Here is a 6,000-nt window from a genome sequence, read left to right as displayed (position 1 = left end):
GGGAGGTTGCTCTGTCGCGACCAGAGCCACTCTAGCGCCTGAGGCAGAGGCCAAGGAGCCATCCCCAGTGCCTGGGCCATCCTTTGCTCCAATGGAGCCTCGGCTGCAGGAGGGGAAGAGAGAGACAGAGAGGAAGGAGAGGGGGAGGGGTGGAGAAGCAGATGGGTGCCTCTCCTGTGTGCCCTGGCAGGGAATCGAACCCAGGACTTCCGCACGCCAGGCCAACGCTCTACCACTGAGCCAACCGGCCAGGGCCTGAGAATTTTTTTTTTCATAATGAGAATTTATTTCACACACACACACCCCTAAACCCCAAGCACTGGTGAAGATGTGGAGCATGGGGACTTTCCTACACTTCTGATGGGAATAAAAATTAGTTAAACCAGTTCAGAAAACAATTTGTCCTTTCCAGGTAAATTTGAACACGTATATACCTTGAGACCCAACAATTGACTTCTATGTATATGTCCTATAAACTCCTGCACACATGCGTCAGGAGAAATATTTAAGAATGTTCATAGCAACGTTGTTGCAATAGCAAAAACTGGAGCTAACCCAATGTCCAAAAGTAGACTGGGTAAATTGTTGTATCTTCTTACCATGAAATATCATATAGCAGGGAAATTGAATAGCTGAATCTCAGAAACAGAATGCTGAGTGAAAAAAAGCAAAGTTGCCTGACCTGTGGTGGCGCAGTGGATGGAGCGTTGACCTGGAAATGCTGAGGACGCCGGTTCAGAACCTTGGGCTTGCCTGGTCGGGGCACATATGGGAGTTGATGCTTCCAGCTCCTCCCCCCTTCTCTCTCTCTGTCTCTCTCTCTTCTCTCTCCCTCTCTGTCTCTCTCTTTCTCCCTCTCTCTCTCCTCTCTAAAAATGAATAAATAAATTAAAAAAAAAAAAAAAAAGAAAAAAAGCAAAGTTGCATAGGAGTCACATTTACAAAAAGTTCAAAACAAGGCAAAACTGAACAATGTCATCATGTTTAGGGATGCTAAATATATTCATAAGAAAACTATTACTACAAATTTCAGGTGAGTGGTTTCCTCGGGAGGAGAAGGGGAATAGGATGATAGCAGCACACGTGGAAGACCTCGAGTGGAGGCCTTGGCAAGGGCAGTTTCAGGGAGCAGCAGGGACAGAAGCCAGAATGCCAGGCTGGAGCTACCAACATGGAAGACAGCTAGTACGGTCAACTCATTAAAGAAATATTCTGGAAATTGGAGCAAATTATATTCTCACAAATCAGTTAAAATTACTGGCAGAGCAGAGTTCTTTCTCATGAGGAAGAACGACGGGTTGGTGGGGAGGATTTGTGAGGCTGAGTGCAATTGAGCTGAGCAGTGGGGTGAGAACGGAACTGCCTTCTGAGAGCCTTCCTCACAGAGAGGGAGGTTTAGCAGTCTCCTTTCATTAGTTGCCCAGAAACTGTGTGCCCACTTGGAGATAAGCAAGCAAGATCTCCACGCAGCTCTCATGCGCTGCTTGCTTTGGCACTCATGAGGTACCCCTGCCAGGAATTTCCATTCATCAAGGTCTGGGAACAAATGCAGACCAGTCAGCTCCTGGGAGCATTCACAGATCCCACAGGCGGGCTTGGGCATTCCGTTCCTTTCAGAAGAATTACTGTGCAATTGCTCTGACTGCCCATAAATGTAACTCAAAACTCCATCTCAGTGTGACTTTATGATGACGATATAAAAGCCTCCCACAGGAATGGAGCACTCTGAATCTTTGAAAGCTTATTCAAAGGACTAGCTAAGAAAACCCTTTAATCTGGAAAACTATAAGAAGAAATGATCTGGTTGAAAGGTCATGCATATGTACCTTGACTTTGGGCGTTTCACTTAGACCTCCATGGTGACCTCCCTACAGTGAAATTCAGAGGTACTGATGAGCAGGGGAAGGAAATGTGTTCCCCTAATAGCTCTAGATGGGGGTGGGGGATGACAGGAATGGGGAACAAATCTGAAGTAGGCCAAAGGACACTCAGAAGAGAGGTTCCACACTCTGCCAAGTAAAACTGCAGCTCTGACTGTTTTGGGACAGGGCCCTTCCGGTCTGCCTCAGGCCAGCTAGTAATGTGTTGGTTCTTGACTTCATGCAGGAAGACTTATAACACAATTACAGGTGATTTTGAGAATAAGTTTATTAAAGCTGGGGACAGTGAAACAAGGAAGGGCCTAGTCTAGAACAGCAATAGGAGAGAGCCTCGGAGAGCTACATTAGTTCTCTAGAAACCTTATTGGAGAGAAATGAGCCTGCACTGAGAAGTCAGAGAAAGGCAAGGCCTTGGAGACAGGTTCAGGGGGTGAGCCTGTGATGAGCTGTCACTGCCCATGGCTCTCCAGGCTGCCAGTCTTTTTTTTTTTTTTTAAGTTTAGAATGCTGCAAAATTCTGGTAATGACTTTATTTTTTCAGTTAACATAACCAGCATACTAACTCAGAAAGAACAAATCTAGCCCTGGCTGGTTGGCTCAGTGGTAGAGCGTCGGCCTGGTGTGCAGAGGTCCCGGGTTCGATTCCCGGCCAGGGCACACAGGAGAGGCGCCCATCTGCCTCTACACCCCTCCCCCTCTCCTTCCTCTCTGTCTCTCTCTTCCCCTCCCGCAGCCAAGGCTCCATTGGAGCAAAGATGGCCCGGGCACTGGGGATGGCTCCTGGGCCTCTGCCCCAGGCGCTAGAGTGGCTCTGGTCGCGGCAGAGCGATGCCCCGGTGGGGCAGAGCATCACCCCCTGGTGGGCGTGCTGGGTGGATCCCGGTCGGACGCATGCAGGAGTCTGTCTGATTGTCTCTCCCCGTTTCCAGCTTCAGAAAAATACAAAAAAAAAAAAACACAAACAAATCTAAGGAAGGTAATAATCTTCACTAAGTGATAAAACTTTGACAAATCAATACAGTACTATTTAATATACAGCTCACAAAAATTAGGGGATATTTTATAGCTTCTTATTCATTTTGAAATATCCTCTAATTTTTGTGAGCATTATAGAATCAAATCATATTTTTTGTTGGTGTGCAACCCGGGACCTCTGCACACCAGGCCGACGCTCTACCACTGAGCCAACCAGCCAGGGCTAGATTTGTTCTTTCTGAGTTAGTATGCTGGTTATGTTAACTGAAAAAATAAAGTCATTACCAGAATTTTGCAGCATTCTAAACTTAACAGTAGTAGTCCCAAACTACTACGACCCGCGGGCCACATGCGGCCCCCTGAGGCCATTTATCCGGCCCCCGCCACACTTCCGGAAAGGGCACCTCTTTCATCGGTGGTCAGTGAGAGGAGCATAGTTCCCATTGAAATAGTGGTCAGTTTGTTGATTTAAATTTACTTGTTCTTTATTTTAAATATTGTATTCGTTCCCATTTGTTTTTTTACTTTAAAATAAGATATGCGCAGTGTGCATAGTGATTTGTTTATAGTTTTTTTTTTAGTCTGGCCCTCCAATGGTCTGAGGGACAGTGAACTGGCCCCCTGTGTAAAAAGTTTAAAAGGTCAGTTACATATTACTTCAGTGATAATTTTCACTCCAAAAAATGTCATTTAAGTACCAAATTATAACACTAGGGTTTTTAATGGTGCTTTATAACAGAGCAAGTTATTTTTTACAAATAAATATATTTTTTGAAACGATACAATTTCTCCTTTGAAAGTGAGTCCCCTCATGAGGTTTACAGCTGCAGGGCAATTGGGCGTATTCAGAGGTGTCTCTGCTTTGTTCTGGGGTTGGTCCAAAGCCAGGTAGAGTCCCAATGCACAGAAGGCTTAACAAGTCCACCTGAGGGAGATTTTATAGCTAACACTGATTTCCAAGTACTCTTCAAAAATTGTTAAAGTTTCACATAAATACTGGAATCCTCAAAACCAGACAGTCACTTCAAACAACACTAATAATTTCAGGTATGCCCTTTTATTTAGCAACCCCGTACCCAGGTTGCACGTCTTGTGGGGACCCTTAAAGTTTGGGAGATCCCTGCCTGTGGGGGAAGAGACGGGAAGGGAGATGGAGGAAGGGGAAGGGAAAGGTGCTGGCATGCTCCCTGGAGGAAGAGGGTGCTGGGTCCTTTGTTAAGAGGGTTTTTAAAGACTGGGAGTTTGGAAGAGGATTTCAATAGAATATTAATCAGCTTTCCTGGTATACCCTCTTAGAGTTGTGGTCTTAACTGATTGGTTAGCCTCAGGGCAGGAGGTCAGTACTCATTGTAGCTGGTCCTGGCAGCACCCACCTTGTTTGTTTGTTTTTAAACTGATTTTGAGGGAGGTGGAGAAGGAAGAGCAGGTGAGAGAAACATTGATTTGTTGTTCCATTTACTTATGCATTCCTTGGTTCTTTCTTTTATGTGCCCTGACTGGGGTTAAACCTGCAACTTTGGTGCATGGGAGGATGCTCTAACCCAGGGGTCCCCAAACTACTACGACCCCGCGGGCCACATGCGGCCCCCTGAGGCCATTTATCCGGCCCCCGCCACACTTCCGGAAAGGGCACCTCTTTCATCGGTGGTCAGTGAGAGGAGCATAGTTCCCATTGAAATAGTGGTCAGTTTGTTGATTTAAATTTACTTGTTCTTTATTTTAAATATTGTATTCGTTCCCATTTGTTTTTTTACTTTAAAATAAGATATGCGCAGTGTGCATAGTGATTTGTTTATAGTTTTTTTTTTAGTCTGGCCCTCCAATGGTCTGAGGGACAGTGAACTGGCCCCCTGTGTAAAAAGTTTGGGGACCCCTGCTCTAACCAAATGAGCTACCTGGCTACGGTCCACGGACCTGGTTTTGCTGCTTTTCTGGGCCTGGAGCTAAAATATAACTGAGGCTTAGGGAAGTGACCTTCAGTATCTGGCTGTAAAGTGCTGGGCCAGTTTGTTCTATCTGTCTTAGTTTCCCCATTTCATTTACCAAGGACTCTCCCTAGCTTCTTACTATTCTGTCTCATGACTAGTGGTGGGGGGAAGCACTTACCTTTCTCTGGTATAGGTAGAGGCTTTTTGGATTTCATTAATGCTCTCTGAAAGAGAGGGGGACAGGCCTGACCTATGGTGGCGCAGTGGATAAAGCATGGACCTGGAATGGTGAGGTTACTGGTTTGAAACCCTGGGCTTGCCTGGTCAAAGCACATATGGGAGTTGATGCTTCCTGCTCCTCCCCCCTTCTCTCTCTAAAATAAAATTTAAAAAAATAAAAATAAATAAATAATAAAAAAAAGAAAGCAGGGGGACAAATAACTTAAGAAAAAGGAGATCATCATGTTTCTTTTCTTCTGGAAACCAAGCCTGTACCAGAGCAGATAAGAAAAACAAGGTTCAAAATAAGCTTGTTCCAAGTCTCAGGTAAGATTGAAGCACCACCCTAGGTTCCAGCTCCATGTGGAGAGCAAGATACTTGCCCTGCATCTTTTTTTTTTTTTTTTTTTAAGAGAAAGACAGGAAAGGAGAGAGATAAGAAACATCAATTCTTCACTGTGACACCTGTTGTTCATTGATTGCTTTCTCATATGTGCCTTGAAGGGGGGAGGCCTCCAGCTTAGCCAGTGACCCCTCACTCAAACCAGCAACCTTGAGCTTCAAGCCAGCGACCCCGTGCTCAAGCTGGTGACCTCTGGGTTTCTATCCTCGCTCTTCAGCATCCCAGGCCAACATCTATCTACTGCGTCACCGCCTGGTCCGGGGCTGCCCTGCTTCTTGGAAAGATTGAATGAAGTCTCCTTCATTCATACACACTCACTCAACAATAATTTAATGAGTGCCCACTATGTTCAAAAACTCTTCTAGATATTGAAGAAATAACGGTGAAAAACAGACAAAAATAGAAGGAGTTAATGGTATGTCAAGTGTGCTTTGAGTACAAGAGTCAGGAAGGTTCAAATATTTTGCCTGTTTCATATGAATGGTTGCATCAAGTTGTTACGAATAAAGACTTCCTTTCCCGTCGCCAGCTCTCTGGATCATTCGGTATTGTCCTTTGCTTCCATTGAGCGACCCCCGTTACCTTCGTTAACTAC

This window comes from Saccopteryx leptura, chromosome 1, assembly GCF_036850995.1.
Source record: "Saccopteryx leptura isolate mSacLep1 chromosome 1, mSacLep1_pri_phased_curated, whole genome shotgun sequence".
Classification (NCBI taxonomy): Eukaryota; Metazoa; Chordata; class Mammalia; order Chiroptera; family Emballonuridae; genus Saccopteryx; species Saccopteryx leptura.
The sequence above is the reverse complement of the archived record's forward strand: the minus strand, read 5'-3'. Positions refer to the sequence as shown.